A 23351-nucleotide genomic window follows, 5' to 3' on the forward strand; every position below is an offset into this window, starting at 1 on the left:
TCCGATTTATACCAGCTAAATATCTAGTTCACGACATATTAATTTTATCTGATCTGTGGAATATGAACTATACACAGTACTTTACAACAGACAGAGTCCCAAAGAGTTTACAGTCTAAGGGCAAAGCTCCCCACTGAGTGACATGCAGGCTGGAGTGGGCCATGACTGACACAAAAAAAAGGGGGGGAAATATGGAGGCAAGGTATGGGAGGGTGTGGAAAGACCATCAGTGCAGGATGTCTGCTTGAAAGGAATGGGATTTTAAGGAAGGATTTTGAATAGGGAGGGGGTGGCTGGTTTATAAAAAGTGGGAGATTGCTCCTGGCACAGAAGGCATCATGGAAGGAAGCATAAAGTGACAACTGGGAAGAGAGGACTACATAAATCCAAACCCAATACATAAATCCCAACCCCACCAGATTCATCCAATCACAGTAATGAATTCCAGCCACAATACACATTATACAGATTTATGTCAGCCCTGGAAAAAAATAAAACATGATTGAACGCATTCATGAGATGAAATACCCCCCTTGTGAAAAATACATGTTATGCTGATTGATGTTATCTGTTAATACCCAGATGGCTACTTATCTGGTTTACCTACTGACTAGTTGACCAGTTCCCTCCTTAACACCTGCTAGCTGATCTGGCTGACTAAATTTATCCCCAAAAGCAGCTGGCTCATTTCTTAAATGGCTGAGTAGTTGTAGGGTTTCTCCCTTGTAGTCACTGGAGAGCTGACTCAGCTGGAGTGCTGGCTGACTCTTCTGAGACGATGGCCAAATTAATAGCTTTTTAGCCCTTGCTCCTCTGGCAATCTCTGTCCGGGAGCTTAAAAGTAGTCTCCCCATTCCTTATTGACTCTATGCCATGCATCATTAGACAAAAAATAACTTCCCTGACACTTTACAGTATAAAAACAGAAGTTCTGCCATAACTTATGCATGCCAAATATGATAGTCAGACCGAAGAGCTGTTCATCACTTTTATTATATTGACAGGTTTCAGAGGAGAAGCCGTGTTAGTCTGTATTCGCAAAAAGAAAAGGAGGACTTGTGGCACCTTAGAGACTAACCGATTTATTTGAGCATAAGCTTTCGTGAGCTACAGCTCACTTCATCGGATGCTCATGAAAGCTTATGCTCAAATAAATCGGTTAGTCTCTAAGGTGCCACAAGTCCTCCTTTTCTTTTTATTATATTGTTATCAAAAGTACATAGAGCATTCCCAGAGGCAAGGTGGTGGGAGGAAAAGAAGAGAGGTCATGAGCACAACTTGAGTGTACAGTTGCAGCATAAAAAGCTATGAAATTATCTGCTTAGTTTTCAGTTTCCCTGATTCAGACAGCATGGGAGGGTGAAGGGTTATGCTTTTATGCAGAGGGAAAATGGGGACTCCTTTAGCAGCTTTATCCACTTTAACTCTAACTACATTGTGATCATTTTAGTTATTAATTTTTTAGTTAGGATAAACAGTAGTTTGACAATTTGAGTTATTTTCTTACAAAAAACAAGCTGAGGAGAGAAGGTGACAGCAGAATGGAGGCCGCATAGGTTATGAGTTAGAGTTTTCATACATATGGTTAGCGTACGAATTAGATCAATGAGGAATTTTTAAATCAGTTCATCCCATGTGGCTCATCTTTCCTCAAATGGCTCAGCAGTAAATCCCGTGAAGACAGTGACATTACACCATTTTACATGGCTGTCATTGGTATTTGGTTTTGTATTCATAGCTTGCACCCATTTTGTTTCAAACTGCTGTGTGAAAGTATTTCATTGCAATTTTCCACTGGTATTTTCTCCCAGAGAGAGGAAAATTGTATTGCTCATATGTCTAGTGTTATATCCTCACACTGAAAGTCATTTTAACAGTCTAGGAATTCCCCTTTCCCTGAAAGATCCATTCTGACAGAGGTTTCTAAGGAAGCTAAAAGGTAAATACACGAGGTCCAGAAAGGTGGCCAGTAATTGGGCCTGTCATTTCTTCCAGGACACATAACAAATGAATGCCCACAAACCCCATTCAGCCAGAACCTTTACCCGGGTCCAATGCCCATTGAAGTCAATGGAAAGACTCTCACTGATGTCAGAGGTCACTGGATCAGGTAGCTCTTACTCATGAAAGCAGTGTGTGAACCCATTGAAGTCCATGGGGACTATTCACTCTATTTCTTAACTGGCCTAGATGGTCACTTGAGTATTTCCCATTTAAAATACACCTCTCTTTACCTTACTAACTCTTTTGCAGGAGCCTAATTTCTCCTAGCCTCACCTTGCCAGAGATAATGTTCAGCGCGGATGACATTACAGCATTAAAACACTTATTGGATGGTGAATCACCATCTTCATGTACATTTTTCCAAACACCGTCTTACAGAGCCAAACTGAATCCAGCCTGCCCACCAGCAGCAGCCGCCACCTTCTCAGTCTCCTTCTCCCATCTCCAGGGGAATAGCCAGCCCTCTGAGGAATGCCTACCTTCACTGCCAACTCAGTCTTGGTATGCTCATTGTCAGCTTTCTGAGCATCACCATTTGCAAGCTCAGTGGGCTTTCTACAGTAATTTAATTAAATATAAGCAAATATTGGGGAACACAAGGGAAAGTTAAAATTAAGTCCAAGGGTTATGGTGGGGGGCGGGGGGGAAGGGAAGGAAATCTGAGTTTCATTTTTTTTATGAGCAATGCCTTTCAATTTCATAAAAGATCAAAAGGGCCTTTCTATGTCACTCTGTACCAGCAAGAGAGCACAATGGAAAAGGCAGTCAGATCCTGTGGAGGAACAGGAACATAAATGAATTCCACAAAAGAACTGAAAGTCACCAGGCTCACCTTTCGTGCAGTAGCTGGCTGTAAAGGCCTACAAAAGTGATAATTTTTTGAACTTATCAATTTGGTTTCTGGGATTTCAGAGCCATCAAACCACTTGAATGAAAAAGGGCCCACCTTTAAATTGCAAATTGGCAGCTGCAGTAAATCAGAGAAAATGCTGTGCCCTTCAAAGTTACTCTAAAATGTCTTCAGTTTTTCCATAAGTAGACATCCTTCCTTATCTTCAGCAATAAACGTGCTCCTTCATCTCCCATACATTAACATCATTGTTGCTGATCTACTGTGGCTGGGTAAAGGATTTAATGAAGCCTCCTTCACTACAAGCCAGATGTTAGGTTTGTATCCTGTATTGGATATGAAGTTGCTAGATCAATTTTCCCTGCAAGTGACATTTAAGAGTTCTCCTGCTCAACACCCTTATAGTCAATACAGATATATCATGGCATATGCCAAACCAAAGAGGACACAGCTCCTTAAATCCCATTGCATAAATCAATGCAAAATGAAAGCACCGCCACACATTAATTAGCATGTATCCCTAAAGAAGAAGAGCCACTGAACACAGTTACAAGGTATTCTTCTTAAGGGCCTTCATGTCCCAGTAACTTCAGTGAGAGCTGGACACTCAGCACCTCACTGGACCCAACTTTAAAAACTTGAACACACACGTCTGAAGGGACTGAAAGAAGGTTTAGAGATAAACTAGTTCAAAGATCGCTTTGGCTAATCCAACACAATTACCATTGGGCATTTCATAGTCGCCCCAGGCTTTTGTATTGTCATATGGAACAATCAAGAAGGAAGCAAAAAGCATCTGTTGACTGATCAAACAGTCTTCACTGATGAGCACTGATACCTTGTCTGGGACATATCCTATATGCCTGCTGTGTAATCCAGTCACGCTGTCAAGATGACTGGGTACCTTGACTAATACCTTCATGAAGCAAAAGTTTGAAAAAACCAGGGGAGGAAGGCCTTCCTTAGAACTGCATCAAAGCATCCTCCTTGATGCATAAAGTTCTGAGAGAGGAGCTGAAGGTCAGGGGAATAACTAGAATCCACTTAGCATAGACAAAAGCCGTAGCTTAGCTATGCCTGGGAGTGTGAAAAGCATTCACTAATGAAATATTTCAAGGGAACAGAGTAAGACAAGGGAGTCCTAACATACTGAGTTCACACTTTGTAAGCTAACACTCTACAACAGGGACTGTAACAAGTAAATTCCAGTCTGAGCGAACATTGTATCACCTTCTCCTGGAGGTTGCAGACAGATGGGTAATGCAAAGCCGGCAAACAGCAGAGAAACCAGAGCGGCCAGGTACCAATGGTGTATTCTCTCTCACTCTCTGCAATTAACCTGGCAATAATTTCTTCACCCCCTGATTCTACCAGAAAGGGTGGAGCTGGCAAAGCAATAGAAACCAATGACGGAAGTTCAGGCAGAGACAAGGTAGGTGAGGTTATACCTTTGACTAGACCAACTTCTGAAACAGACAAGCTTTTGAGACATTCAGGCACTCCGATACCATGGTGATGGGCCTGACATGGAGCTCCACAGGATGTCAATCTCATTCCACACTCACTCTTTATTATACATTACACACACAAGCCACTATACAGCCTCTGTAGCAAACCCCCAAAGTATTTTAAAGGTCATACGGGCCTGGATCCTGCACACCTTACAAGGAGTTGCAAGACAATTCTGCTCCAGAGGAGACTCTGGGAGTGCAAGAAAGTTGCAAGGCCTCTACACGTCCTCTCTCTTACTCTCCAAAGCGCAGAGGGACAATGGATGTGCCTAGCGAAGACACGGGGCTAGATTCTCATTCATACTAAGGTCCCTTTAGACTGCCTTGGTAACGGTAAAGTCTTTCAAATGGATATGAAAGGGGTATTATTGAACTGGAGAATCGGGCCCATGGGCTGCAGCTCAGTCCTCATCCTGCTAACAAGTTGCCTAGCTATATGCTCCCCTCTTTGGCTTCTCCAGCAGGTATTACTTGGCAGCAGAGGTCTCAGTAATGCAGGATCAGGTTCCAGCTCATCACTTTCCACCCATGCGATACTGCGTAACACCCAAAGTCTACGTTGTGCAGGACCAACCCTGTGGCACATGGAAGCATTTCAGGAAAGCTCCCTGGTAACACCTAACATTTGACCCAGAGGGAGGGTTTCTAATTTTCTTTATTTCATTTATCGTGATAGCCAGCTGAACACGCATCTTGGGTTTTTTTAAATCTACAGTGAAAGGTTTAACAACTATTTCAGGTCCCTGCACCTTACAATTCCAGTCAGGAAGCTTTAAGGAGGAGCAGGGATCCTCAACATCTCACGGTTGAGGCTGATACTGTTTTCCCTGCACTAACACACAGCACCTTTCCTCGCACTTCCATGTCTCTGGCGCCGTTCTTCCACCATTGTGGTAGAGGGCGGCTCCTCTTCCTCCGCCACATGATCACCTTTGGGATATCTGCTCCCCTTAAGCCCGTCAAGGTTTTTTCTTCCTACTCTTCCCACCAATCCCCTTTCCTTATGGTTCCACGGACTCTCCTGTTTCAGCCTCAGGAGGTTCTTTCCCGCTCTTTCTATGAAAGAGAGTGAGAATGCCTTCTATGGCCTGCAGCCCATATTCATGACTGCAGCCTAACCCTCTGTGTGTGTGTGTGTGTGTGTGCGCGCGCGCGCGCGCAAAAGAGAGAGAGATGGTGTCAGATAACTTCTGCCTTGTACCTCCTACCTCCACAGGGACACTCAGCAGGCAGAGACAGAGAAGAAGCAGCTGGCACATGCTAAAAGGAACAGGTGCCCCACACATACACACACCTGCCTTGTGCTAAGACAGGGTCTGTAAAATGATGCTAATACCCCTTCACTCCAAGGGGGCCTGGTGAAGATTCACTGGCTAAACAGAGAGCTTTGACAATAGAAAGAGCTAAGTGAGCCTTGCTAAATATTATTATTAGGATGCCAGGGTAAAGCAGGTCTGGAAGGGATGACCTACAACTGCTAACCACCACCAGCTCCTTCTCTGTTCTGTCCTGCATGCTGCATTGTTGGGTGCAGTATAAGAATGTGGGGTGGATTACCCCGGGGTGGGAGAGGAGCAGGGCTGTGAATATGAGACCCTCTGCTCACTCCTTCTGGTTCTCAGCAGCAGCGTTATACCAGGCACCATTCTATTTTTAGCACCATGGTGCTGCCAATCCTCAATCCAGGAAGATACTTTACTCGAGGTGCACAGGGCTTTGAAGATCATATTTGAATGGCACCCAGTTCAGGAGGTGGAGGTGGAAGAGCCCCCCCCCCCAAGAGGAGGGAAGAGGGATGGAGCAGAAGCAAGCAAGAGGTAAATCTGTCTTGCGGGAGCAAAAGGAGCTGGGGTATTGAAGAATATGTTCACTCTCAGCCTCTTAAGAGTTAAAGTCAAGGACAGCTTTTAGTTACAGCCCTGAATTTGCCACGCTATCAGAACACTGGCACTGAATAGGAGATTATGTGGAATTCGCCCATTTGGACCCACCTCACATTGCCCTCCCCTCTTTCCACGTACCTGGCAAGATTCCCTAGATGCTCACCAAATGCTGGGAGGGAGAATACCAACTTTGTGCGATTTGAATGAGAGACCAGAGAGAGAGAGAGAAGAAAAAAAAAAAAAAAAAAAGAGGGACACACACACACACACATATATATATACACAGAATCACTTTTTTATTCAAATGTGAAAATCCAAAAACATGCAGGGGCATAAGTAAGGGCAAAATAGAGCCTTAAATATTTAAGTCTTCTCTAAGGCTCTTATGCTAATCATTTAAGCCAACCCAAGATCTTTAAAAAAAAAAATATATCTAAGGAATTATCCAAAGCCTTTTTGTTAAGCTAGTTCTAAGGATACAATCAGTTCCTCTCCTCTCCTGACATCATGCAAAGCGACTCAGGCAGCAGTTAATAAATCTAAGTCCCTGTGATGGATTTCATCTTCCATGGAAAAAAAGCCAGAGAGGAAACAAAAAAAGAGGATCTGAGGGAAATCTATTCACTGATCTGAGGAATCAGAGGACTGAGGTCAGCTGGCAAGCCGCAGCCTGGCAAAGCATTATGGGCAGACTCCCGAAGACTGCTACTGGACTTACTGCCGCACACGCACAAAGCCTGCTCCTGTCTCGCAGCGACTTCAGCGCAGTCTGAAATGCAGGAGGGTCTCCCAAATACTCAGTCAGAGTTGCAAAATTCTCAGTAGAAAAGTTGATCTACCATGTTCCCAAAACAAAAAGGTCTTTAAAAACAAAAACAAAAAAAAAACAAACCATCAAAAGACATTCATTTTTCAAACGCTCATCTCTCCCAAATGACTCAGTAATCCCAGATTTAAAAACAAAAAAAGAGCTACCTCTCCTCTGATATACTGGAAATTTCAAGCAGAATGGTGTTGCTCTGTTGAATGGGAAGGAAGGGTCAAAACTGGGCTTCTAAATAACACTAGTTATTGCCTTAGCTACAGTTGGGCTGATAGGAGGGTCTGTATGAAGGGTTCATTTCAGAGCATGAATTTGGGATTTGGACAGAGAAGAATGCAATGACAATATTGTCAACTTCAAGCATTCAAAAGTCATAAGACTGGCTTAAAATCTTGAGATAAAAAACATCAGGATTCTTTTCCTTTGTCTTCTGGTTTATAAACCTTTAGGTCGCACTCACTTCATGTTTTAAAGCTGGTCTTGGGAACCATAAGGGCTAGAAACGTTTTTTTCCTCCCTTTTTAAATCAAAGCTGAGATTCTTATGAAATATCTTGACATAGTTGGGAAGTTTTTCCTGAGATAAGAACTGTAGGGCAATGGAACAGACTGCCTAGGGAGGTTGTGGAAGCTCCTTCACTGGAAATTTTCAAAAGGAGGCTGGAGCCATCTGTCTTGGATGGTGCAGACACAATAAATTGTGCATCTTGGCAGGGGGTTAGACTAGATGACCCTCGTGGTTCCTTCTAACCCTAGGATTCCTATGAATTTTCCTGCCATCTCATTGCCCATGCGTCACCAATCACATCAGGGAGCATGCCGCATCACTGGATACAAGTTTAGTACCCTTTGTGGCTGCCCAGGAAGCAGAAAAAAAATTAGGAAATCTAAGTAACGCCAGGTCTACACTTCAAATTAGGTAGACCTAGCTATGTCACTCAAGGGTGTGAAAAATTCACACACCCCCTGAGCAACATAGGTAAGTTGACCTGTCCCCCAGTCTAAACACTGCTATGTCCATGGAAGAATTCTTCCGTCAACCTAGCTACTGCCACTCAGACAGGTGGATCATCTACAGTGACAAACAACCCTTCCACTGCTGTAGGAAGCGTCTTTACTACGGCATACAGCAGCAGCTGGAGCGCCGCAGCTGTGCTATTCTAGCACCTGTAGGGTAGATACAGTCTAATATACACCTCTTGGGAAGGCGTTCGATCCACAACAGGTTAACTTACTTAGCATTCCAGCCTGAGACGTTCAGCAAAGCTAATCTCAGAGCGGCAAAGCAATGCCTGCGAACCCTGAATGTAATATCAGCAGCAGCAGCCACCGCCACACCATCCCTCTCAGGGACTGCGCACTCCCTTCTCCAATCAAAGGCCAGCTGGCAGTAGGAAAGAGGGGCAGGATTTCCTGTGAGTTACCCAGAGCTCTCCAAGAGTAGAGAAGGCAGCTTCCCCGGTTTGCTCGTTCCTCTGCCCGCCATGGCTGGGTTTCGCTGCACGGCTGCTGATCTGTGGAGTACAGGCTCCAATCCACAAAGGTTAAACTTATTATTTATTCTTTGCATTGCGGTTGTGCTTAGTATCTCCAGTCAGGGCCCCATAGCTCTGGTCACTGCCAGGGTCCCTGACCCAAAGTCTCTACAGTGTAAGCAACTTCTGAGGTTTCTGCAAGAGCCTTTTTTTGAGACCCTGCACTTCTCTGCCAATGCTGATGATCTTCAACCAGAGTGACACCAGGAGGAGAAAAAAGATCTGATATGCCTTCAAAATCCATTTTATCTAATCTAGCACCACAAAACACGAAAACGTCTTGCTCATATGGCTATTGCAGGGTGTCCCTACAGGGCAGAGTTAAGGTTGTTTGTGTGCCCCACCTGTGCATTTCTATAACTTAACATGTTTGGATCTTTAAGTATCACCTTAACTCGGAATTTGAACCCTGCTTTGTAATAGGATAATTAAAAACTTCCTTGCAGCACATTTTACCCTAAATCATTGATCGACACTCTCAACTTTAACTCCATTTTAACAGTTTTTGTCTTTACATTCCATTGCTAAAGAAAACCTCTTGGACTGAGAGCTTGTCCATTCAGCCCCAGGCAAAATAAAGCAGCTCGGTTATTATAAGGAGAGTTAAATATGAGAAATGTACTTGGCCTGAATTGTAGATACATGTGCATTCTGGGCACCTCAACGCACAGCATTCTTAGGGCCTGATCCCAACTCCAACTCCACAGGAAGCTTTCCACCGACTTCAATGGGAGTTGGATCAGCCCTACAACAAGGGTCAAATATGCTCTCTCTGCTCGGTCATGCAGAGTGCACCCCCTGCTCAAGGGCAGGGAGGCTTTGGGGAGTCTGCTCACTCCTTGCACACCCAGAACCCAACTACAGGGAGTGCCTGCACAGTTAAGTTTGTGGGACAGGCCAGAGGTGGGCTGAAAGGAAGAGCAGGGCAGGGGCAAAACTGATGTGTTTTACCACTCAAGTCACTGGGACATAAGCAAGTGTCTAAGTACTTTGATGAACTGTCTGGGAGCTTAATTTTTTTTTTAAATGAACGTTTTATAATTTAAATAAAACGTTCATTAATAATAAAAAAATGGAACAGACATTTGAACACACAATAACAATTCTCCAAATAGCAGCCTAGTGAGTCTCAGCTTCCCCCCCACCATTAGTAACGGCTTGGTCTTGCCTTTTAGATGGTCACCAAGAAATGAACCAGGGTTTGCGAGAGCTGTCAGACTTTTGAATGCATGTTAGGATCAAGGAGCAGCATCACTCAGCTCTGTGATAAGTTAAAGCATCTACTAACCATATAAACCAACAAGATAAAAAAGAGTAGCAGGGCCCTATTCATCTGGGAAGCAAACATAGGCCGTCTTTGTGTAACATTACCCGATACCAAGAGAAACAGGAAAATTAAAAAAAAAAAAAAAAAAAAAAAACCACAGCAAGGCCTTAAGATCTGACGTTTTCATGAACCAATAAAATGTAATCCTTCCACATGCTACCTTGTAACAGACGCTTTCTGTGTTATTAAAAATGATCAGACAGCTTTGAGGTCCACTTTAGTAGATTAATCTTTAAAACTCCTGCCCGTCCCTTGACCTCCAGTTTTATTATTAGGACTAGGGTACGTTTAAACAAAAAACACGTGACTGCTTCTGTTGATCATAAATAACTCAAAGTTATATCTTAACTTGGACCAGCACTGGCTCCACAGACAGTCAGCAAGGAGCCACGGGGAAGCTTAATTTTGGACGAGTTGCATCCGAGAGTGCTGAAGGAATTGGCGGCTGTGATTGCAGAGCCCTTGGCCATTATCTTTGAAAACTCGTGGCGAACGGGGGAAGTCCCGGATGACTGGAAAAAGGCTAATGTAGTGCCAATCTTTAAAAAAGGGAAGAAGGAGGATCCTGGGAACTACAGGCCAGTCAACCTTACCTCAGTCCCTGGAAAAATCATGGAGCAGGTCCTCAAAGAATCAATCCTGAAGCACTTACATGAGAGGAAAGTGATCAGGAACAGTCAGCATGGATTCACCAAGGGAAGGTCATGCCTGACTAATCTAATCGCCTTTTATGATGAGATTACTGGTTCTGTGGATGAAGGGAAAGCAGTGGATGTATTGTTTCTTGACTTTAGCAAAGCTTTTGACACGGTCTCCCACAGTATTCTTGTCAGCAAGTTAAGGAAGTATGGGCTGGATGAATGCACTATAAGGTGGGTAGAAAGCTGGCTAGATTGTCGGGCTCAACAGGTAGTGATCAATGGCTCCATGTCTAGTTGGCAGCTGGTGTCAAGTGGAGTGCCCCAGGGGTCGGTCCTGGGGCCGGTTTTGTTCAATATCTTCATAAATGATCTGGAGGATGGTGTGGATTGCACTCTCAGCAAACTTGCGGATGATACTAAACTGGGAGGAGTGGTAGATACGCTGGAGGGGAGGGATAGGATACAGAAGGACCTAGACAAATTGGAGGATTGGGCCAAAAGAAATCTGATGAGGTTCAATAAGGATAAGTGCAGGGTCCTGCACTTAGGACGGAAGAATCCAATGCACCGCTACAGACTAGGGACCGAATGGCTAGGCAGCAGTTCTGCGGAAAAGGACCTAGGGGTGACAGTGGACGAGAAGCTGGATATGAGTCAGCAGTGTGCCCTTGTTGCCAAGAAGGCCAATGGCATTTTGGGATGTATAAGTAGGGGCATAGCGAGCAGATCGAGGGACGTGATCGTTCCCCTCTATTCGACACTGGTGAGGCCTCATCTGGAGTACTGTGTCTAGTTTTGGGCCCCACACTACAAGAAGGATGTGGATAAATTGGAGAGAGTCCAGCGAAGGGCAACAAAAATGATTAGGGGTCTAGAGCACATGACTTATGAGGAGAGGCTGAGGGAGCTGGGATTGTTTAGTCTGCAGAAGAGAAGAATGAGGGGGGATTTGATAGCTGCTTTCAACTACCTGAAAGGGGGTTCCAAAGAGGATGGCTCTAGACTGTTCTCAATGGTAGCAGATGACAGAACGAGGAGTAATGGTCTCAAGTTGCAATGGGGGAGGTTTAGATTGGATATTAGGAAAAACTTTTTCACTAAGAGGGTGGTGAAACACTGGAATGCGTTACCTAGGGAGGTGGTAGAATCTCCTTCCTTAGAGGTTTTTAAGGTCAGGCTTGACAAAGCCCTGGCTGGGATGATTTAACAGGGAATTGGTCCTGCTTCGAGCAGGGGGTTGGACTAGATGACCTTCTGGGGTCCCTTCCAACCCTGATATTCTATGATTCTAAGCTAAGCTTGGCCTCTATGCTAAATACTAAGGATTTGATCCAAAAGACCTTTGAAGTCAATACGAGTCTTTCCATTGACTTCACTTGGCTTTGGATCAGTCCTGTGTAAGGAACCCTCCTCCAAACACTTTAGACAGAATATTCTTGACTATGCCTGTTTGGACACACCACACATCAACGTGAACAAATTATAAACCATGCGCTGCAGGTAAGCTCAATACCAACCCAGGATGAATATGGATGGAGATTTCTGTTTTGCACCATATACAGACAGTGTGTGTGAGCATTTTTTATACAGTGATTGTCATAGTGCATGCCTAAGTTTTTGCATTTATAGATTTTGCCTCTAACTTTTCGCATGTGAGAAAAAATGCAAGGTGAAGTTAACCAGCTAACACCTTTCCAGTCATGGGGGGCGGGAGCAGGAAAGCTCCAGCAGAGGGGTTAGTGGGTTATAGATCGTTGTAACAAGCCATAAATATATTTAGCGTCTAGCAAAGTTATGAACCCAGGCTCATCTTTTGAAGATATTGATGTTTCTTTTGAAGATGAGGATGGAGAGATCAGATATGGAGTGATCACTTTGTGCAAAGTGTTCAACCACAAGTGATATGGTGGTTTTGTCTTTTACCATTTTTCTGTGAGAGTTCATTTGAGAGGGTAGTGATTGTCTGATTTCACCCACATAGCTGTTATTGGGGCATTTAGTGCACTGGATGAGGTACACCACATGTCATGATAAGCATGTGTAGGACCCATGGATCTTGAAAGGTGTGTTGTGGAGGGTGTGGATCATTGTAGCAGTGGAGATATTGTGCACGTTTTTGGATCTGTTTATTAGAAAGCATGCAAATTCCAAAAGAAAATTCCAGTGGAGCACTAGAAAATACCAGTCACCTAAATCAAGAAGCCCTGAAAATAGGAAACATTAGTGGCATTTTATTTTTAATAAAAAAATCAATAAAATGAAGTCTAAAGATGAGACAATAAGTATTCTCACTTTCTTCTAAGCATTCAATTTGCTAACGCACATCAACTAAAATTCCTCTTAGTCACGCCTGACACAAGCTAGTGCTTTAGGCAAACATTCTCTCCACTCTACGTGCTGTGGCTCCCGGCCAGTTTTCAGTTGATGTACACAGCATTTTTCTACTTGTGCCTATGCTCAATGAGATCTCTTCAAAACCCTGGTCGCGGACAGCATTTTTAGCCCTGTGTATGTTCCCAACTTTAGATACAAATAATGTCCAATTGGAAAAGGTCAGCCCCTGTAAATCAGGTCACCTGCAGCAAACGTGACAGCCACAGATCTGGATATAATCAAACACTTAGGCAAAAGGCAATCGGTGAGACATCAGGCTGTCCACCTTGGAATTAAGGCCTTGGTACAGGTTGATGGTGAAATGAAAGTGAATTTCCTTAGGACATAGGCTGTTGCACCTAGACAAAGAAAATACCTATTTGAAAAACATCACAAATCATTTCCAAACAACTCAAGGGCTTTTCCAAAACAAACCATTCTCCTGATTAGAGGCCAGCCATCAACAGTTCTGTCACTGCAGAGGTTATTCAACTGTATTTGCTACGCTCATCAGAGGCATGACCCTGCATTCCTGGGAAGTTCTGCCTGAGGACAGAATGCAGGATCGTCCACAGGCTGATGGGACTGTAGAGTGGGCAAAGCTGGCAACGCTGGCAACTGTGCTGGACCATTTCTGGATGAAGTTTCCTACTGTTCGGTTGCCTTCCTTTACTTGCCCACTTCATCTTCCTCATTAAGGGCAGGATTGTGACCTGCCCTTACACTTTTGTGCTATAAAGAGGAGTGAAGGGGATATGGCCCCTCCACATGGCTATCTTCATTGGGGTTCACAGCACAGCATTGGAAAGCACCTTCCACGGAGCTCCTACTTCCTCCTCCCATGCAGGTGGGTGGGGATTGGGCAGGCAGAGGTGGGAAATGGGTGGAGCCTGTGACAAAGCTCTGTCCTTGCCTCCGTGGGTCCCGCGTTTCCTGGCGGATTTCGCTAGCCTCAGAGGCTCACTGTGACCCTCCACGTAACCCTTCTCTCTCTAGAGACAAGGGTCACAGTCTACAGAGCCATTTTCATCATAAGCCAGCAAGGGAGGTGAGGAGAAGTTATCCTTCCTTGCACAGTCTCTGTTGTCTCCCAGTCTCAGTGATTAATCAGGGGGCAAAGGTGGGCGGGGGGGGGGGGGAGCCTGGGCCCACCCTCTACTCCGGGCTCTAGCCCAGGGACCCTAATAGTATCAGCTATGGTAGCTGACCTTTTAGAAACATGACACGTACAATTCCCTGGGCTACTTCCTCCACAGCAGCCCTCACTTCCTCAAGCTCCACTTCACCCTTACCTCAGGGCCTCCTTCCTTGTGCCTGATATGGTGTGTACTACTCAGTCTCTCCAACAGCACAACTTCCTCCCACAGCTCCTGACATGCGCACCCACCTAACTAACTGGGAGGCTTTTAACTAGTTTCAGCCAGCCCCTGATTGGCTTCAGGTGTCCCAATCAACCTAGCATTCTCCCTGCCTTCTGGAAAGTTCTTAATTGGCCCCAGGTGTCTTAATTGACCTGGAGCAGCTGCCATTTCACTTATCCTGGTACCAGGGATTTGTTTAGCCTGGAGCTAATATATCTATCTCCCACTACTTTTCTCTAGCCATCTGGCCTTGCCCCATCACAAGCCTTAGTTCCACATTGTGGCAGCCAGTGCAGCAGGGGGAGTATGGGTCAGGGCACCCACTGCTGGAACAAGTGGAGGGAATCAGGGAGAGAAATATAATTCCCCAATCCTTCCCATTCCATCTGCTCCTGGGTCAGGGCAGCTATGTGCTGCTCTACTCAGGGCAGGTCATTAAATCAGTCTACTCTAGGCCCATTCCTGAGCTTCTGATGCCCAAAACTCCATGGGCATCAGTTTTCTCAGGCAGAAAAATCTCACTGAATGCTTCTGCAACATTCCGATCTCTTTCCTATGCTCCAGGGGCAGTAAGGCCTCCTTCTCTGGTGCCGGCTATGGTATTTTTTTTCCCCAGCAACACAGCAGAAAGGCTGCTACGCTGGAGGAAACCGTTAATTGCTCCCGAATATGTGATTAATTTCCAAGTGATTATTTTAAAATAGTCTGTCCGATGCCTCAGCCTTAATTACATTTCTGTTGTCAATTAATTAAAACCATGCTAAGTGAAATACTAGTTTTTATTTAAAATTTAGGGGGAAAATCATGGGATACAATTAGATGTTACCAGACGTGATCTCAGCAGGGTTTCAATCATAATAGGTCCCTAATTCAATACAAAGCTGTAATTAAGAATGTAATTAACTTGTGGAATTCTACTGATGTCATACACCACAAGAGCACATAATGAGCTACACTCTTATAGTTCAGAATCCTTAATAGATTGGACTGTTTTATGAGTAAGAGCACGAATTGGCTACATAAAAATATAAATGTATTACGTGCACTTCACCAACACAATAGTTACACTTTAAATCCAAGCAGAGCACTGACCAAGAGAAGCCAGATTTTGCTCGGCCAAGGGCAGCACTGACAACTTGTCTGCAGCCCAAGTCCACAGCTAGGATGTAGAACATGAAGTAGACTGAATGACCCTCATCTCTAATACTGAGCTCCACTGCCACTAAATATTGTGGAGCCAGATTATTGCCATGACTCCATGTTAAAGATGAAAAGCTGCAACCTACTCTGTTATTTAACTAGGGTGTAGCTCAAATTAGCGGTAAAAAATTACCACCATCTGGGGGATAAGATGGTAGATCTCAGTCTGGTTTCTTGCAGACTGTTGCCCACATCACAAAAGCATGACTGTAGTTGGCAACATTCTGCTGCCTTAGTTGCGGTCTATCCATTCAGACTGGTCTAACTAGGGAACGTCTACACTGCATTTAAACACTTGCAGCTGACCTGTGCCAGCTGACTCAAGCTCACGAGGTTTGGGTCGCGAGGCTGTTTCATTGCTGTGTAGACTTCCAGGCTCAAGCTGGAGCCAGAGATCTGGGACCCTCCCACCACACAAGGTGCTAAAGTCTTCACAGCAAGAGATACAGTCCTGCAGCCCGAGTGCCATGAGCCTGAGTTGCTTGGCACATATCTAGTTGTTGTGTAAACGTACCCTTAGACCAGGGCTAGGCCAACTATGGCCCACGGGATTGCCAGCCCCGTGGCGCAGCGGGGCTAAGACAGACTCCCTGCCTGCCCTGGCCCCGTGCCAATCCCGGAAGTGGCAAGCACCACATCCCTGTGGCCCCTGGGGGGCAGAGGGCTCTATGCACTGCCCTCGTCTGCAGGCACCGCCCCCTGCAGCTCCCATGGGCCGGGAACTGGGAACCGCGGCCAATGGGAGCTTTGGGGGAGGTACCCGCAGGCGAGGGCAGCGTGCAGAACCCTCTGGCCCCCTTCCCCAGGGGCTGCAGGAATGTAGTGCCGGCCACTTCCGGGAGCAGCGCAGGGCCAGGGCAGGCAGGGAGCCTGCCTTAGCCCTGCTGTGTGCCACTGCCACCCCAGAGCTGCTCAAGGAAAGTGGCAGCACCAGGCCGGAGCCCGCACCCCAAACGCCCCCTGCCCTGAGCGCCCTCTTGCACCCCAACCCCCTGCCCTGAGTGCCCTCCTGCACACCACACCCCCTCCTGCACCCCAACCCCCTGCCCCAGCCCTATATGCAATTTCCCCACCCAGATGTGGCCCTTGGGCCAAAAAGTTTGCTCACTCCTGCATTAAACTCATGCTATATTGGCCCCTCCAAGTCAATGTTGAGACACAGTGGCATGGTATTGTGGGGAATCCTGTGCTGTAGTTTCCCATGTTGTATTGCTTCTCTAGATTAAATGAGGATTTCTGCTCCCAGTGCAATAAAAAAAAATTTAAAGGAAGAAGTCAAGGATATTTAGGCATAGACTAAAATAAAATCAGTTAAGGAAGCTAAAGGCGGCTCCAGAAAAACAAAAACAAAACAAACAATAATAATTAAAAAAAAAAGTCAAAACCATAAATGCCCAGATAATATTCACCTGTGAATCACAATAATGACCCTACAAATCGCAACAGAGTGAGGCCATGAGTATATTTGCGATTTTAAATATATATATATATATTTTTTTTTTTTTTTTTTTTTTTTTACCTGCTTTAAGTTATTTTGGTTCTTTCTTCAAAGTAGCTGCTGTGGAACAGGTCTCCGTGGGTGAGCGAAGCAGCCTTGTTAACCCACTCAGAACAAGGGTGCAAAGATAAAAGCCTGGCCGATAAGCTAAGGAGACTCCCATATTGCAGTTTGCTTGCAATCCATAAGAAAAGTAAATACACGAAAATGTGATTGAGCAAGATACTGACAAGGACTCTAAAAAGTGCTCAGGGATTCCATATTCATGGAATACGAGGCCTTTCGAAAGGGTGCACTCTCACACTCTCTCTCTCTCAGCACTTTATATTCTCCAGTACTTTGGCAAAGCAGGGTTTAGAGTAGTTAATGAAGCGTCTTATTACCCTGTTTCTGCTACTTGTTGGAAGACATTACTACTGATTTTTTGGGGCTTTGATCATTTTCCGTGACAACCTTTCATTTTGCGGGCTGACTTTCTGGAGGGGGCAGGGGGGAAGACATTTGCACGTCGAAATGAATCCCTGAGAATTTCTGCTCACCTGTTACATAAACAGCCAAAAAAAGAGACCATTTTCAGAACACTAAATCCACCAAGTTCATAATCCATACATCAAGCCCATCCATACATCCCTCTCTCTGCCACTCCCAGGTCTGTTAGCTGACGCATCTATACAGCAGGCTTGCCAGAGCTTGGACTACTTTTTAATTGTAGGAGACCAGAATAGAAATCAAAATTAGATGCTTACAGTAGTTCTTCGTTTAAACGCTCATTCATACGGTCCGGATCCTGAGAGAGGTGTAGCATCTGCTGCAAAGGGTTGAGGGCCTGTTGACTTCAGCAGGTGCTGCAGATGATCTGTAATATACTTTTTGGGGCCCATGCATCAAAGTATCTGAGCACCTTCCAAGTATTTATGGATTTATCTTTACAACATGGCAGTGAGAGAGAGGAGCATTTGCCCCATTTTACAGAAGGGGAAGTGTTTCACTGAGTTGCTTAAGGTTACCCAGGAAACAAAGCACAGCCATGAACTGAACCCTGAGTAACCACAAGCCTGTCTTTCCTTCCACGGGCCCTGGCAAGGTCAGACCCTTACGCTGCAGCAAGTCATCTGTGCGGACATAAGCTCTGATTCTGATGGATGCCAAGTCCTCTCCTCAGAATCAGTCCATGTACAACTATTCTTGCCTTTCTTACCAGGCAGCAAAGGTGTTAATAGGCAAAGATATCCCACAATGTGTTGGTGCAGGGATGCTACAGGTAACTCAGCTGCCACACCTCAGCTGAAAGCTTCTGAAAAATCATCCTATGGAAAAGTCTCTAAATCACAGGTTTTATTGAAACAGCCTGGGATGGGGGAAGTACACTGATCCAGAAATGCAGCCACGTCTAATCTGCCTAGTCCATAGGGAACCGCACACACAGGGCTTTCCTCCTCTGCATTGCATTCAAACAGACAATACAATGGGGCTAAAGGCATTTGCAGAATCTTCTTTCCCCTCTTCCTACTGAAGAGGCTGAGCAGCAGCGAGCCTATAGAAACATCCACACTTCTGATCTGCTAGTGCTCCAGAGCCAGCTCTCTGTTTTGCCCTACATGGGGGACACAAAATTCTAAAAAAAAAAAAAAAAAAAAAAAAAAACCCTTGCTGACCTCTTCCCTTTCCTTGCCCACCCCCCTTCATTCTTTGCTGCCCTGTTAGCTGGTGCAGAGTATACACTAAGCTGCCTTTCCAACACCTGGACCTTCACCACTCTCAAGTGCCAGTGTAACAAAAAACAAAACAAAACGGTCTTGGATTCACCTGCCCACTGATTTTTTTTTGTTCCATGCACCTGTTACATGTTCAAAAGAGTCACCTGAAAAGCTCTCTAGTGAGCAGGAAGAAGATTAAGTTTTCCACACAACAAATCACACCAAACGCTCTCTTTTTTTCCCCCTACTCTCTTGCTGCCAGTTGTGATTCAAAATGGAACTGAATGAATGAACGGATCTATCCCCAGCGAGTATGGCAGGTAAGTAAAGGTCTTTTGAACCTCAAGCGGCCCTCTCTCACTGTCAGTTCCAAGTCATATTGAAAGAGTTCAAGTTCAAGTCTACCCCAGGCTCCTGAACCCTCTCTCCACAGCGCAGAACTCTAGCATTCTAGGACTCAATCTCAAAGGATATTAAAGCCAGCAGGCACAGTCTACAATGAGCCAGGAGATTCCTTAAAGGAAAGCCAGGTTAAGTTTGCAAAGTCACAACACTCAGTTAGGAAGTGCCAGGCATAAGGTTGACTGTGCGATTTTAATTGAGCTCTCTTGTGCCTATGCATTAAGATGCAGTCTTGAATTACATGATCATATACTACTTTTCCCACAGGACTCCTGCCTCATTCAGTGCACAGGATAACCAGCACTCACTGAATGATTAGCTACTCTAGATTTCTTTTTATCCTTATCATTCAGCGTGTGGCCCCAGACCTTATTGACTGCACACCATCCAAGCACAGCTATGAACACAGAATTATTTCATCCTGGGCCTGTCTCATCACTATCAAGTGCTTCACAAATAAGCCTGAATTTATTTTCACAATACCTGTGTGGGGCAAAATGATGTTAATAACCTAGACAAATTAGAGGATTGGGCCAAAAGAAATCTGATGAGATTCAACAAGGACAAGTGCAGATTCTTTGCATGGGATTCTTCCATCCTCTGCTACAGAATAGGGACCGAGCGGCTAGGCAGCAGTTCTTCAGAAAAGGACCTAGGGGTTACAGTGGACGAGAAGCTGGATATGAGTCAACAGTGTGCCCTTGTTGCCAAGACGGCTAATGGCATTTTGGGCTGTATAAGTAGGGGCATTGCCAGCAGATCGAGGGACGTGATCGTTCCCCTCTATTCGACACTGGTGAGGCCTCATCTGGAGTACTGTGTCTGGTTTTGGGCCCCACACTACAAGAAGGATGTGGAAAAACTGGAAAACGTCCAGCGGAGGGCAACAAAAATGATTAGGGGACTGGAACATATGACTTATGAGGAGAGGCTGAGGGAACTGGGATTGTTTAGTCTGCAGAAGAGAAGAATGAGGGGGGATTTGATAGCTGCTTTCAACTACCTGAAAGGGGGTTCCAAAGAGAATGGATCTAGACTGTTCTCAGTGGTACCAGATGACAAAATGAGGAGTAATGGTCTCAAGTTGCAGTGCGGGAGGTTTAGGTTGGATATTAGGAAAAACTTTTTCACTAGGAGGGTGGTGAAGCATTGGAGTAGGTTGCCCAGGGAGGTGGTGAAATCTCCTTCCTTTGAGGTTTTTAAGGTCAGGCTTGACAAAGCCCTGGCTGGGATAATTTAGTTGGGGATTGGTCCTGCTTTGAGCAGGGGGTTGGACTAGATGACCTCCTGAGGTCCCTTCCAACCCTGATATTCTATGATTCTATGATTCTATGTTACAGATGGGGAACTAAGGCACAAAGAGACGGCACAAAATTCTCAGAAGTGTACACTGGTTTTGGTTGCCCAATTTGAGATCCCTGCAGCCTGATCTGTCAGAGTACTTAGCACTTATATTCCCCATTATATGTTCAAAGCCCAGCTCCCATTCGCCTCAGTTGCAGTGGGGAGTGCTCAGCACTTCTGTAAATCAGGCCCCAGGCAGCTCAAACTGGGTGCCCAGAAAATGAGGAAAACACACACACAATTACTGACCACCTGTGAAGAGTTTGGTTTGAATGGAACACGGGAACTCTGCAGCAAAGGCTGGGATAGAATCCAATTTTCTAGTGCAGCAACCAACTGCCTTAACCAGGAGATCATCCTCTCCTCCTGCAATCCCTTGCCTCCCTGACTATACCTGCCAATTTCAGTAACAAACCAAGCATGGCTCCAACAGGCAACAGCCTCCTTCACTACGCATCCCTGATTTATTCCCTGAACACCAGTGAATAAGACAAGGGTCCTGTAGATAGCCATTTGCCCTTCATCCCTCTGTATCCCAGTGAGGCTGCTTCCTTCTTCCCCGCCATGCTGCCTGGGCCAGCAAAAAGAGCAATTTCTGGGAAAGCCCTTGCATCCCTTGGCTGGAGCATGCTCGGTACAGAATTTTCCTGACAACCTCTAACCAACTTCTACTGTGCAGGCAGAAACTACAATTTTCAGAGGCTTATAACACCATCTAATTTTGAGTGGATTTTCACAAGGACAGCAAAAGTCACCTCTGACTCCAAGGCAAACCCCCTCCTCCTCCTCCAAATTTTAAAACCCACAGAGACAGTAGGGCAGTATTGTAGTCCCCAAATATTCTAAAATAATGGGTCAGGCCTCCAAATATCATGAGTTCTTTTTATTTGCCCTCTGTTTTTTGAATCTTTAGGATACATTGGAGAGGTGTTTTCAACCACGAGGTTGAGAAAATTACTTTTTTTTTTTTTTAAATTAAATTTGAGACTCCCACAATACAATCCTTTAGAAGTTTGGGCTTTTAGGAAAATGCCAAATATTGCAAAACCCACAACAAAGCTGGATAGAGTTAACAATTAAACTAGCGATTTAAGCTAAATTAAATTAAAAATTCTCAGTTAAAGAATTTTTTTTTAAACAATGGCAAACCAATGTATTTTCTGCTAACTTTGTTCTTGGAAATAGCTGAACTGTTTTTAACTGAAGCTTTAAAAAAAAATAAATCAAATCAGTCTGAGGCAGACACACAGCATGGAAAATTTCAGCTTGCACAGATAAAGTTCAGAAAAGTTGCAAGCCACTGAAAAACGGATGTTACAATGGAAAGTGTTAGGTAACCTTCACTGCAAGTGTCGCTGCCAGCTACATACATACATACACACGTGTGCGCACTCCCTCACTCTTAAAAGTGGTCAGATCAAAATTCATGACTAATCGTTTTCTAATCCAACTGATGTAGACCAAAAGAAAAAAAAATAATCATCTCCAACAGTGCTGCACTTCCATTAACAACTTTTTGGCACATGACGGCATTAGGAAACATCACATATGAAATGAATTACACTAAGCGTTTTTCTTATATATCTTCTTCAGTAGCTTTGGGATATTTCTGAGCACATCCTCCACAATGAAGTCTTTTTCCTATGAAGAAATCGGTCTTCCCTGGTTGTTCTTACTCCTATTGTTCCATGTGGTCTGCTTTTTTTTTTTTTAAAAAAAAAAAATTTCCTTAACACTTTCCTGGTTTGGATTCTTTTTCAATTAAGAGCAATAAAGTTTTTAAAATGTAGGGGGACAAATTCAGAACAGCAAAAAAAAAAAAAAAAAAGGGAAAAAACTCCACTCTTGCCTTGTTTATGTAAAGAGATTTACATTTATGGCACCTTATTGAAGAATAAAAAGGTCTTACATTAAACCCTAGGATATTTCTTCAAAGAGGATCGGAAATTAACAGATCAGAGGCTGGCAACCTGCACCTCTCTTTAAGAGACTGGAATGCTGATGGAAGGATTTGGATTGACAGCTTTGAAGACTGAAGTCCAGGAGAACAAGTACAGATCAGGTGACAGTGAAATGAGCTTCTCCGCATTGAAATAAGGGTTGAAGCACTTCCAAGAGTAAAAAGGATAGTTCAGTCTCAATTTCCACCCTGTCCTTTGCCTCCTTGCTGAACAGCCTAATGCAAAGTCAATTGAAATGAATGGGAGCCTTTGCGTACATGTAACCCTGCATTGTACAGGATACGTATGCAGTGTGTTATTAAAAAATTTTAAAAAAAATCTCATAGTCATTGCTGCCTTTGTGTATTTCTTTCCTCTCAATTCTGTTTTCATCCTGTGTCGTCCCCCGTCCCCCCCACACACACACACACACTCGACTTCTCTTTACCCACAACCCAAACTGCATTTCCTCACAGTCTCTAAGTGGGATGCAAAGCTAACGACATTAGAATTTAAGCCAAACTTTTGAACCCCACGGTGCCTGAATGGGTTCAGTCGGAGGCAGTACAAGTTTGCTCATCTCTGCTTCTCAGTCATCCATCATCACGGCCCCTCTTTAGAGATCAGACAGCTTATAAACTGTTTCTGTCCTAACCCTATTGATCAGGGAGACACAGCTGCCTGAAGGAAGCTTACTGGTGCTTCACTGACAGCAGAGTGACTTCTCTGAAAATATGGAGCAGATACAGCCTGATGCAGTGTGTTATTCTGCATTCATACATTCTCACCTGCCTCACACTTCTCTTCCTGCCTCCTTTAAATCTACTAAATGGTTCCATAGATGTATATTCTTCACAGTGTCCTGTCCCAAAGGAGCGCAAGAGACTTGGAATTTCAAGTATGGTCAGAGACTCTCTTTTTTAAAATCAGAGAAGATACATGCATAAAATCCACCCTTCTTTT

General features: G+C 44.6%; 1 protein-coding gene and 1 long non-coding RNA gene across 4 annotated transcripts in view; one reads left to right on the forward strand and one right to left on the reverse strand.

Annotated features, from left to right (window-relative positions):
• LOC102944465 (transmembrane protein 132C) overlaps nucleotides 1-23351 on the reverse strand; it is a 294416-nt gene that overhangs the window by 252662 nt on the left and 18403 nt on the right. The gene's annotated exons all lie outside the window — the stretch shown is intronic.
• On the forward strand, nucleotides 11870-23039 carry LOC119563776. Its single transcript, XR_005222377.2, has 3 exons — nucleotides 11870-12073; nucleotides 18965-19022; nucleotides 22370-23039. It is a non-coding gene; the product is annotated as an uncharacterized LOC119563776 (long non-coding RNA).

The sequence above is a fragment of the Chelonia mydas genome, chromosome 15 (assembly GCF_015237465.2).
Source record: "Chelonia mydas isolate rCheMyd1 chromosome 15, rCheMyd1.pri.v2, whole genome shotgun sequence".
Taxonomy (NCBI): Eukaryota; Metazoa; Chordata; order Testudines; family Cheloniidae; genus Chelonia; species Chelonia mydas.